This window comes from Rattus norvegicus, chromosome 3 (genome assembly GCF_036323735.1).
Source record: "Rattus norvegicus strain BN/NHsdMcwi chromosome 3, GRCr8, whole genome shotgun sequence".
NCBI lineage: Eukaryota > Metazoa > Chordata > Mammalia > Rodentia > Muridae > Rattus > Rattus norvegicus.
Genome location: NC_086021.1, coordinates 63,994,826 through 64,006,966, shown reverse-complemented (window position 1 = coordinate 64,006,966; position 12,141 = coordinate 63,994,826). Strand labels below are relative to the sequence as shown.

At 39.4% G+C, this 12,141-nt stretch overlaps 1 protein-coding gene across 11 annotated transcripts in view; it reads left to right on the top strand.

Moving 5' to 3' along the window:
* Positions 1-12,141, top strand: part of Ccdc148 (coiled-coil domain containing 148) — a 275,147-nt gene that overhangs the window by 33,836 nt on the left and 229,170 nt on the right. For 5 of the 11 annotated variants that reach the window (XR_010064611.1, XR_010064612.1, XM_039104821.2 and 2 more), the window contains exon 2: positions 3,170-3,301. The exons of 4 other annotated variants lie outside the window; for them this stretch is intronic. The gene's annotated coding sequence lies outside the window, so the exon portion shown is untranslated. Of the gene's footprint in view, positions 1-3,169; positions 3,302-7,612; positions 7,752-12,141 lie in introns of all 11 variants that reach the window. 2 more of the 11 variants (XM_063283612.1, XM_063283613.1) reach the window with 1 other exon arrangement.

Below are 12,141 nucleotides of genomic sequence, written 5' to 3'. Positions count from 1 at the left end.
GAAACTATGAAGGCCAGAAGATCCTGGACAGATGTCATACAGACCCTAAGAGAACACAAATGCCAGCCCAGGTTACTGTATCCTGCAAAACTCTCAATTAACATAGATGGAGAAACCAAGATATTCCATGACAAAACCAAATTTACACAATATCTTTCTACAAATCCAGCACTACAAAGGATAATAAAGGGTAAAGCCCAACATAAGGAGGCAAGCTATACCCTAGAAGAAGCAAGAAACTAATCGTCTTGGCAACAAAACAAGGAGAATGAAAGCACACAAACATAACCTCACATCCAAATATGAATATAACAGGAAGCAATAATCACTATTCCTTAATATCTCTCAATATCAATGGCCTCAACTCCCCAATAAAAAGACATAGATTAACAAACTGGATACGCAATGAGGACCCTGCATTCTGCTGCCTACAGGAAACACACCTCAGAGACAAAGACAGACACTACCTCAGAGTGAAAGGCTGGAAAACAACTTTCCAAGCAAATGGTCAGAAGAAGCAAGCTGGAGTAGCCATTCTAATATCAAATAAAATCAATTTTCAATTAAAAGTCATCAAAAAAGATAAGGAAGGACACTTCATATTCATCAAAGGAAAAATCCACCAAGATGAACTCTCAATCCTCATCTTCGGTTGGTTTATATACAAGTGTGCAATTTCTAGGCTTGAAAGTAAAATGATGCTATCTGGTGCTGGATAGAGGAGCCTTATTTTTTATTATGGCAGCTTGCTATTTTTGTAATATGGTGATTTGGTTGAACACATTAAAGTACAGTAGTAACTGATCTCCCCCTCTTCCTGGATGAGTGAGGAGATGATTAAATGTTGATGTCAGCATCCATGAGCATATTCAGATGAGCTTCTGCTTCTGTTGAAAAGGATGCTGTGTTTGATTGTGGTCCGAAGCTTTGAAGCACTACTTGGCATCTCCTTCCTTGGAGGTCTCACTGTTTAAACATAACAGATTTGATAGCTTGTTGGTAAGGTGAGGTCCAGCTTGTCTCCACTAGGTCATCTTCATGTGAATCCGGTGGTTATACGGTTTTGTTCTAGGGATATTTCATTTTTTTAATAACGGTTTTAGCTGACATTCATGGAGAGAATGAATCCTTAGAAGTGTGCCACTAGTGAAAGGAAATCCTGTCTAGAGTATGTTTCTTTACAAAGCTGTGTCACACCATCCTTTGGGCCCTCTGCTGGAAAAGTAGAATCAAGTCTCAAATAATGCCTTTTAAATTGTATCCTCTAGTATTATAGATGTAGGACAGTACTGTATCATACCTCTGTGGATGTAAAATAGCTCTTACCTGCTTTATGATACGTAGTAGTGACCGTGCTTTATCAGAGCTGTTTTTAATGATGTTGCTCAGAATGTTTTCTTTCCAGATGATGATTGAGAAGCTAATTTAAAAAAAAATGGTGCCAGGTACCACAAGAGTAACAGAACTGTGCTGTTTTCTCGGGTTTTGTTTTTTTACTTTTTTTTTTTTTAATGGAGTGTGCTGGATGTCTCTACAGTTTTGTTCAGATGACTGCAGAACCTGGAAAAGCTGTTGCTGCTGCTGATGCATAACACACTGCTATTATTGGTCTTTTTATATAAATATATATATATATATATATATACAGATATATAATTTGAATTTTTTGAAACTTTACCTGTGCTGTCAACTTTCGAAAAAAGTATCCCTGTTTACTGTGTTGAGTTGGCACTGTACAGAAATTAACAGCCATATTGGTCTAGAAATGTTGAACTTAAGTTTTTTCCATTTGTACAGGGGTAACACACTGTATTAAATATGTAAGGTCTTATATACGTGGGTTTGATTACAAAAACTAATAAAGTATTCTCTAAATAAAAAAAAATACCTTACAGCATATAAAATATGGGCTGCTGTCAAAAGCAATGCTTCATTCAAAACAGCAGCCCCGTCTCAGTCAGTGCCAAACTCCCCCAAAGACCTCTTAAACTCCCTGAAGTCTAGAAATACAATTTTGCCACTATATTTCTCTGCAGGCATATATTCTTTCAGGAAGCTTAAACCCTGGTAGCTCCACTGAGCTCCTTCCAACTGTTTAAACAATTGATTTTGAACATCAGCATTTGTAATAATGGAGAATATTGGGCTGTGTTGGTACATACTTGTTGTACTTCCCAGCACTTGGGAGGCTAAAGTAGGATTGTTAGGGGTTTGAGGTCAACCCATATAGGCTACATAGACTTCAAGACCAACCTAAGCTACGTAGCAAGATCTGTCGATGATGATGATGGTGGTGGTGGTGGTGGTGGTGGTGGTGGTGGTGGTGGTGGTGGTGGTGGTGGTGGTGGCGGTGGCGGTGGTGGTGGAAGAGGAGGAGGAGAAACTAAGAAAACAAAATTGATAGTTGTTAAACCTGCATCTGTATTTTGACGTTTTATTTATAGTTAAAATGGCTTCCCTCTTCTACATGTGAAATGTATGACTGACATTTTTTTTTAAAAAAAGATCCTGTATCTTTGCTACATAAGAAAAAGAAAACAAATTGTAAAATGACTCAGTGCTACAACACAGAATTGTATATGGCCCTGAAGTCCTAAAACCCAAAATGTTTAATATTCAACTAAATAAAATAATAGTCAATAAAAAAAAAAAAAAGAAAAACATCCTCCTTACGTAGAAACAATTAGCTTAATAGGATAATACGTCTGAAAGAGACTATTTGACCCCCCAGCTGCCTTCTTAATGCTTTTGCTTTTTTATGGGAAAGTCCCCTTAACAATTTCTTGACACTCTAGGCAAGATAGCTCATTAAATTCCTAGTCTAAATTCATTTTCCACAAATACGTTCAGTAAATGTATTTTAGTACCTGGCTTGGAAAGATTATCTGGGCAATAAAATCTTGGAATGTGACATCTCAAATACAAGTTAGCCTTAATAGTTGTTATATTGCTAAACAGATAAAGCTGTTTTAGATATCAAATTTCCTCAACTATTTTTATTACTCAAAATTTCATAAAGAAAGAGATCCAACTTTAGGTACATGGCAGCCTTGCTAAAATTAGGACAGGCATTTCTCCTTTTTAAAGAATTACTTTTGTTATTTTTTGTGTGTGTGTGTGTGTGTAACTGTGGTTAAGCACTTACGTTTTCACTCTCTGTGAATTCCAGAGACTTTGCATCCCCCACAGCCGGAGTCACAGGCAGGTGTGAGCCATTTAGTGTACGTTCTGGGAACCGAACTCAGATCCTCAGCAAGAGTAATCCGCGCTCTCAGCTGCTGAGCCAGCTCTTCTGCTCCAGGTATTTCTAATTTCCTTCTTTCCTTCCTTCCTTTTCTGCCTCCTGTCACCCCTCCTACTCTTCTCCCTTTTCTTTTCCATTCCCTATGTACTTAATCCTATCTGAGACCAGCATAGACTGATCTCAAATGTACTCTATTGCCCAGGCTGGCCTTGGATCCACAGCTTTCTTTCCACAGCCACTCGAGCACTGGAATGCAGGTGTGCACCAACAGGCCCAGGCCCATGCTTTCTTTAAAAAATAAAAACAAAAAAACTTTTATTGCATATCTGTATCTATCTATCTATCTATCTATCTATCTATCTATCTATCTATCTATCTATCTATCTATCTATCTATGTTTGTGTGTACATGATTCTGTGTGTATGTGTGTGTCTTTATCTGCTAAGGTGTTTCTCTATTCTTCCCTTTATAAATCTTAAGTTTGTGTGTTTGTTGAGTACATCAATGAATAGCAACAGCTTTGAAAATGTCACAAACGTGCTTTCTATTAATAAGAATACTCCGAGACACTTCTTAAATAAATTCCTAGCATTTCATTTTAAAATTCTGGTTGTGTACTTTGGGGTGAAGTATTGAAAATTTTCTTATTAAAAATAACATCTCTAACTGCTGACCACTCTCCTAGTTTCATCATGTATTACAGGCACATATCAACTTGTCACACAGTAACACATAAATATGTATAATCAAAATAATGATGAAAATGACAAAAAAAAATAAAATCCCAACATGTCAAGTGGTTTATGGCATAAGAAAAATGTAACAGTGCCAGCTCTGGGGAGACAGACAGGAGAGTCCCTGGGTTTTGTTGGCCAGCTAGTCTAGTTCAGTGAAAGACCCTATCTCAGAAAAACAAAGTGAGAAGTGACTAAGGATGACACTAGATTTTAGTCTCTGGCCTCAACATGTATGCACATACATATGTACCACATACAACCAAGCAGAATAATGCGAAATAATTGCCTTCAAGACCTTGCAGACATTTAAGTGAACACAGATAACAAGAACAAAAAGAAAGTCATCAAAACAATAAAGGAACAAAGAGAACTTACTAAGAGATAGAAATCGTGAAGAATCAACTTTTTGAGCTAAAGGCGGCACTGAGTGAAAAAAGAAAATGAAATAAAGTGTCATCAGACATTCAGCCAAGCAGAAAGAGGAGTCAAGGAGGTAAAGAGAGGTCAGTAAGAATTACCTAGTCAGACGAAAAGAAAAAAGAACCAAGTAAAGGTTGGAGGGCTTATGAGATCTTTTCAGATGAATCAGTGTGAGGTGTTAACTGTCAGCCTGACAGGCTGTGAGGGCACTTGGTAGATGGGCCTCTGGACCTGCCCGTGGAAGACTGCTTTGGCTGTAGTAACTGATCCTGCAGTGGCTCTGCTTCCTGGCTGGGATCCTGCGTTGTTTATGTGGAGAAAGAGAACTGAGCAATAGCATGCATCTGTTGATCTCTACTTCCTGACTGGGGATGTCATGTGAGCAGCTGTTTCAAGCTCCTGCCTTGACCTCGCCACTAGGATGGACTGTCCCATTGAATTGCGAGTCAGAATACTTTCTCCATACATTTCTTTTGTTGGGGTATTCTCTTACAATGGCATGAAAATGAACCATTGTTCAGACCAGTAAGTGAATTGTGAGACTGACCCAGGGAGAAAGAAGGCATGCAAAAACAGGACAAAACAACGAAAGGAGCAAACAGAAACCCTACTTAAGGAAATAGGAAATAATGATTGAAAACCTCCCCAATCTGGGAGAAAATAAATAGGTTGAACATAAAGCCATCAACAGACATGGTATACTTTGTTAAAATTCAGGCAATTTTTGAGGGCAAAAAAGAAAAGCCACACTTTCCATGAATTCAATTGGGTTACTATGGGATTTTTCAGCAGAAGCCTTGCAATTCTGATCCATATGATATACATAGAAAACTCTGAAATCTCAAGAATAACAACAAAAAATATGTTAGAACTGATAGTGAATTCAATGACAATATGGAGTACTAAGTCACTACAAGTAGCCAAAAAGGAAATTATGAAAACAATCCCATCGTCTAGTTAGGGTTTCTGTTGCTGCGAAAAGACACCATGATCAAGGTAACTCTTACAAAGGACAGTATTTAATTAGGGCTGGCTTACAGTTTTAGTCCATTATCATCACGACAGGAAGCATGGCAGCTTGCAGGCAGACATCGTACTGGCAGAACCAAGAGTTCTACATCTTGATCTAAAGGCGGCCAGAAGATTGTCTCTTTTGCACTGGGGAAGTTTGAGCACTAGAAGACCACACAGCCCACCCTCACAGTGTCACACTTCTTCTAACAAGGCCACACACACACACTAACAGGACATACCTAATAATGTCACTCCCTGTGGGCCAAGCATTCAAACTGTACTTCAATAACGCTATATGGTTCTATGAGTCCCAATCTATCCAAGCCACTCTACTTTACCATAACAACAGCATAATAAAATGCTTGGGAATAGGCATCTGAAGATACAGGAAACTCACACCCAACACTGGCAACGACTGATGAAGAAAATTAATGTTTCGGGGAAGTATGAACGATATTGTGTATTTTGGGGCTAGAGCAATAAATAATGTTTAATGACCACACTTCCAATAGACATTTATATATTCAGTGCAATTCTGGCCTTTTAAGTAACAACTAGAAAATTTTTTTAAATTTTATGTAAAATTATACAATATATTAAATAGTCAAAGAAATTGAACAGGAACAAAGAAAGTTAGAGGTATTACAATTCCTGATTTCAAAATGTTACCATTCTGTAGTACCTATAACAATATAGTGCTATAACTCAAACAGAGAGAGACCAATGGAACTGGTTAGAAAGCCCAGAAATAAATTCATATCAATGGGTGGAGTACCTGATGGGGGAAAAGTACATCCAGTGGGAAAATTATAATCTCTTGAGTAAATCATTCAGGATAAACTGGATATCCATCCATACAAGAGTAACTCCGGGTCCTTATCCTATGCTATATAACAAACTCAACATGGACTGGATTAAAGACTTGACCGTATGACTTGAAACTGTAAAGCTAACAGAAGTACAGGACAGAAGTTTCTTTATGTTGTTCTGAGAAATATATGACAAGAAACAGCAGAGGAAACCATTAACACACACACACACACACACACCATTCATCCTTTATATCTGCTAAGGAGATGTGTGTGTGTGTGTGTGTGTGTGTGTGTGTGTGTGTGTGTGTGTACAAGGGCCAACCAGAAACACGGTTTAGAAATTTGCAAAGGACCTAACAGATTTTTTTTCTGTGAAGAAGACACAGAATTGCTGCCAGGTATTTGGGAAAGTGCACAACACAATTTATCAGCAGAAAAAATGAGACTCAGATGACAAGGGAAATCATATGTGATAGATCAACTGTAATAAAAATAAGCCAAAAGAGTAGTGTTGGTCATGATGTGAAAAAGGAAACCCTTGTACCCAGATGACACAAATGTAAACTGTAGAGCTGTCGTAGAAAATTAAAACTGAAAGTACCCTATGACCCAGCGGTCATACGTCATTGTTTACAACAGAAACATAATGTGAGCGAGCGAGCATTCCAGTCAGTGATGAAACAGGAAGCTATCTCCCTGTACTGCAGCACTCTCAGCAAGGAAGACAGAAATTCTGCCATTCGCTGATAACATGGAGAAGCCCAGCAACCGACCTTAGCCAGGCACAGAAAGACACATTCTAGCGAGCACATTTCTGTGTGGATGTGAAATCATCAAACCCACGAGTGTGGAGCAGAGTGATGGTTGCCAGGGATAGAGGACAAAATAGGAGCATCCCGATGGACCGGTACCAAGCTTTAGGGATGTGTGATGGATGACTCTGGAGATCTGATGTACAATTTGACTAAAGCCAGCGATGCTGCTTAGCACATCTGAAGCCTGCACATAAATATCTTAAGCTTGTTGATCATAAAAATGGAGGCATAGACATATTAATTAATTGGTCTGTGGTGATTCATACTATATACCAATAACATATTTCATTGTGCATATTTCACATTTGCGGATTTTTTGATTAATTGTACTTCAATAACGCTATAAGGATACTTTCATATTTCTGAGTCTCATTGGAAGTGGTCCGAATGGGGACGGCATACATTTGCTCAGCCCACAATGTCTGTGCTCCTCCCAGTAAGTCAATTACTTGAAGTGAGGATTTTTCATTTTTGATATTTTAGTCAATGTTTCCTTTTCTGTGTCTTAGGTTTATTTGGGTCAGAGATTCCCTCTGAGAAGTTGATGAAATCTGTGTAATCTCTCCCCAGGAAAATTAACTAAAAAAATTGTTGCATATAATTACAAGGCCCTGCAAACCTTGACATATGACGATGGACTCCAGCCATGGACCAGTTTAAGATCTATTCTTCAACTATGGCCTACTTAATTTTTAATATTGTTCTCTAGGTAGGCATCTTAACTTACTCTAACTTTTTTCTATCAGACACTCTCCTGCCCCAAACTTAGTGACTTATTCACTGTCCCATCTCTATGCAGCTCTCCTTCCAGTGAACTGAGCCATATATTTCCAGTTTACTTAATACATATTAAATTAAAACCGTCTTCTCTTGTATTTTGACTCAACTCTAGTTTTAAGGGATGATATCAATAGAAAAAAAAAAGACAGACTGTTAAATATCTGAGCAACAGAGTCCATGGACAGTAGTCTCCACACAGACACGTAATCTAAGAAAGAAGGCCCTTGGGGGAGAGGGCAAGGGGACGAGAGCCAGCATTGAAATCCTGAGGACTGGAGTCAAGTGAATGAGTTCAGAGGAAGCTGGCTGCACCACCATGATCCTTCCTTCCCCCGTTTTTAGAAATGAGAATTCAAAAAGGTTTGGGAACAGATTGGGTGGCAGATGGTGGCAGAGAGAGCCATTCCAACCCCAAATTGAGGATTGCATCAAAATCCTAGGCAGAAAGAATCTTGTTTTCTTCAAGGTCTCAGGTGAGGTCAGAGGAGAAGTAGAAACGCTAAGAGGTCTGGAGAGGGAGAGGAAAAGTTGGGGGGCAGGGGTGCGAAAGAGCCAGCAAGAGACAGAGGCTCGGGAAATAAGTCACTCTTACCAATCTGGCGAATCTGGACCCATTGATTAGTGTGACACTGGAGACTGCCTACCTGGCGTTTCTCTCAACAATGTGCATCTGTGATGATTTTTGTCTTCTGCTTTTTTCTCTTATTGTTGTTGTTGTTTTGTTCATCGTTTTTAGAAAGGTTATCATTTGAGTTTGGCCTGGCCCAGAACTCTCTATGTGGACCAAGCTGGCCTCAATTCAGCTGTAGCTCTCCTGCCTCAGTCTCCTAAATTCTGGGATCATAGTCATGTGCCACCATGTCTGGCTATCAGGATTTTGTAAATGTTCAGACAGTTAACAGTGCAGGGGTTGGGGATGTATTAGAGAAAATTACCTATATGTCTCACCCTGCCTCAGTCTCATGTTGCCCACAGGGCACATCTGTTGGCATTTGAAGCAGAAATGTTACGCCCACACCAGAGCACGTGGCCTAGAGATACAGCACAGGTGACCTTTCAGCACCTGCTTCTGACCACGCCTATGTTAGCCCTTGCTTTAGTCGGACAAGTTTCCCTGCAGAGGCTTCTGTGTTAGAGATTTGGTCTCCAAGGTGATGTTGGTCTTAGGGGTGCGATGGCCTTTTAATAGGTGGGGCCTTACAGAATTATTCAGGGTGTAGACAGCTTGACTCTGACAGGGACTGTGGGAAATGGTCTTGTTCTCTCTTCCTCCTAGCTCGGATGTGAACAGTTGGCTCCACCATGTTGGCCTCCTACAATATTGTGGTTTGTGTCTGGGGTTCGGATTAGCCGAGTAAATGTGAATCTGGGTGGGGAGTTTATAGGGCAGGTCTGTTTGGGAAAGATCAAAGATGCTGGTCCAACCTGCCACATCTCATAGAATCACCCTGCCAGTCAGTAAGGAGGTACATGTTTTGGGGAAACCAATCTCACAGTCAAATACTAGTTTCTGTTTATCTTCACCAAAAAGAAAAAAAACATAAAAATAGTTTCAGAAATCATATTACGCACACAACGTCCACATTCCCATTACATATATTAGTGAATCCTAGTCTTAAGGTATAGCCTAGACCTACTTTAAGCAGTATATCCAACCAATATACCTACCCACTAAATGCAATTAATATAAACAATTCATTTCAATGGTTTCAAAACCATCAACCAAGTATCAAATACGTAAATGAGATAAGTCATTAGCTCGGGGGGGGGGGGATTTACAAATGTGATTCAAATTTATTAAACTGTTTTTTTTTTTTTTTTAAGATTTAAGACCAAGTACTCAACTATAATACATTTTATTCACTCGAGGTAAAAACACCTCACATATTTTTGGTATTTCCAAATTTTGCTCTGTTGGCTTTGGGAAATTAAGTGAAAACCCATGCCAGTGTACCCCGCTCATCCAACATGACTGTGGGGTCTTAGTTTCAGGGTAGATTGTCTTTAGGTCTGGCCTACTCCATCCCTTAGACAGACTGGACATTTTACCACCATAAGTAATGAAGCTTAAGCTATGAAAAATACAGACGTGTGGACTTTTCCCTATGTTGAGATTTTATTGTCTATAGGTTCAAGGTATTGTAGAAGGCTTCTTTATTTTCTAAAAGATGGGCAGTTTTAAAATTCTTGACTTTTTAAAGATTTGCTTATGTTATTTTATGTATTTGGCTGTTTCCTCTGCCTGCCTGTGGAACACATACATGCCCAGACCCCCCCGAGGCCAGAAGGGGGAGCTATTTTCCTGGGACCTGGAGTCACAGATGGTTGTGAGCCACCACATGGAGGCTGGGAACTGAACCTGGGTCCTCTACAAGGGCAGCAAGTACTCTTAACCACTGAGCATCTCTCCAGTTCCAAAATTCTTCAATTCTAAACTATATGATATGATTCGATATGATATAAGCAAGTCTCATGATCCTACTGTCCTGTTCCTTTTAGACTCAGGGGAATCATGTTTAGAAGTCTCTTCGTTATCTTTTCAGGATCTGGTAATGAAGATAAAACGTAAATATGTATTCTGTTTTTTCTTTCTTCCTTTACAAAACAGGCAAAGTTTAAAAGTTCCCCCCAGAGCTCTCCTTTTACTCTGACTTTTTTCCCAGTCAGTAATTCTTTGCACGGAGAACTTGTTAAATTACTTACACAGATACAAGATCTCCTTAAAGTTGTTGAAATTAATAATATGACTTTTTCACGTAAATTTATGTTTCACCAATACATAAAAGCAACAGTGTTATTTATTAATGGGATGCCACGTGATGCTTTAGTATACATATATATTATATGATGTTTATGCATCACGATAAGTATATTTATCTCCTCAAGCATTTATCAGTTCTTTGTGGTGAAACATTCCAGAGTCTTCTTTTGCTGGTTTTTGAGATACAGTAGAACTTTTTGTTTTGAAACAGAGTCACATCATATAGCCCAGGCTGGTCTCGAGCTTACCATCTTCCTACCTCAGCCTCTAAGTGCTGGGGATGCTCGGGCTACCATGACTGCATGACAGAATTTCTTAGTCCAATCCAGCTCTTCCTCCTTGTCTCACTTCCCCACCTGCATGCAGTTAATCTTTTACTTCCCACACTGATTGATTGATCAATTGATTAATAGACTGAATCTCACTATGGAGTCCTGGCTGGTATGGAATTTACTATATAGACCTGGCAGGCCTAGAACTCAGTTCCTTCTGCTTCTGCCTCCTGAGTGCTAGGAATAAAGGAGCTGCACCTTGTCCTTGAATTAGCTTTTCTTTTCTTTTCTTTTCTTTTCTTTTTTTTTTTGTATTCCATGTGTGACTGACTTCATGTGGTACTTATTGTCTTCCTGTGCCTGGCTTCGTTCACTTGATATGATGAATTCCAGTTCTGTCTGCTGTTGAAAATGGCAGCCATTACATTTTATGGCTGAATAGTATTTTAATTAGTGTATATAGCACAGCAATGTGTTTTGAAGCTAACATTAGTAGATTGCACGCTTACGACACTTCAGGATGAACAGGATAATTTTCTGAAACACAGTGCTTGAGCTCAGGACCTCAGCCTCATCTTTTGGAGTGACTGGAATGTTCTGGTGTGCTAGCCACGCAGCTGTGCCGACCTGGTTTGATGACATGGTTCCTTCCTGCGTCTTATTTGTTTCCTAATTTTCAAATTAATTTTTTTTCACATAAAAATCACACTAGGAATTTGTGAACTGACACACGAGACAATTAAGAATAATTTATGCTTAATGCAGCTTTGAAAACTTGTCCTTCCAGATCCTTAAGGTGGTATTGCGAGAGTTTGAGCTGTTTGGTTTACCGTGCTGAATCAGGACTGACACTAATACAGTCATCTAGTACAGTCATATGATTAGCTGACTATGAAGCTGAATTTTCGAGCTGTTGAGCCTCTTCTGCCCTTCCTTGCTCTTATTTCTCTCTGCTTATGACGACCTTCTACCCCTGCCACTAATTACCATGAGAGCAACCTCAAAAATGCCCAAGATTACATGATAAACATGCAGTCAGTCTTTAATGGGATTCTCCAGGGTTAAGGATGATGCTTCCTTGTCGGCCTTGTGGTCTGCACCATGAACTGTGCTATGCTCCTTGTATATGCAGCCTACTTGATTCCTTATGTCTGGCAGGACTTCCAGGAGGCAGCCAGCGTTCTGATACCACATTGTAAAAAGCAACAGAAACTCAGAGAGGTTGTCCTTCTGAAGCCACACATCTAGTAACTAGGGAATGGTCCCTCGAAGTCAAGCCTTTTGGA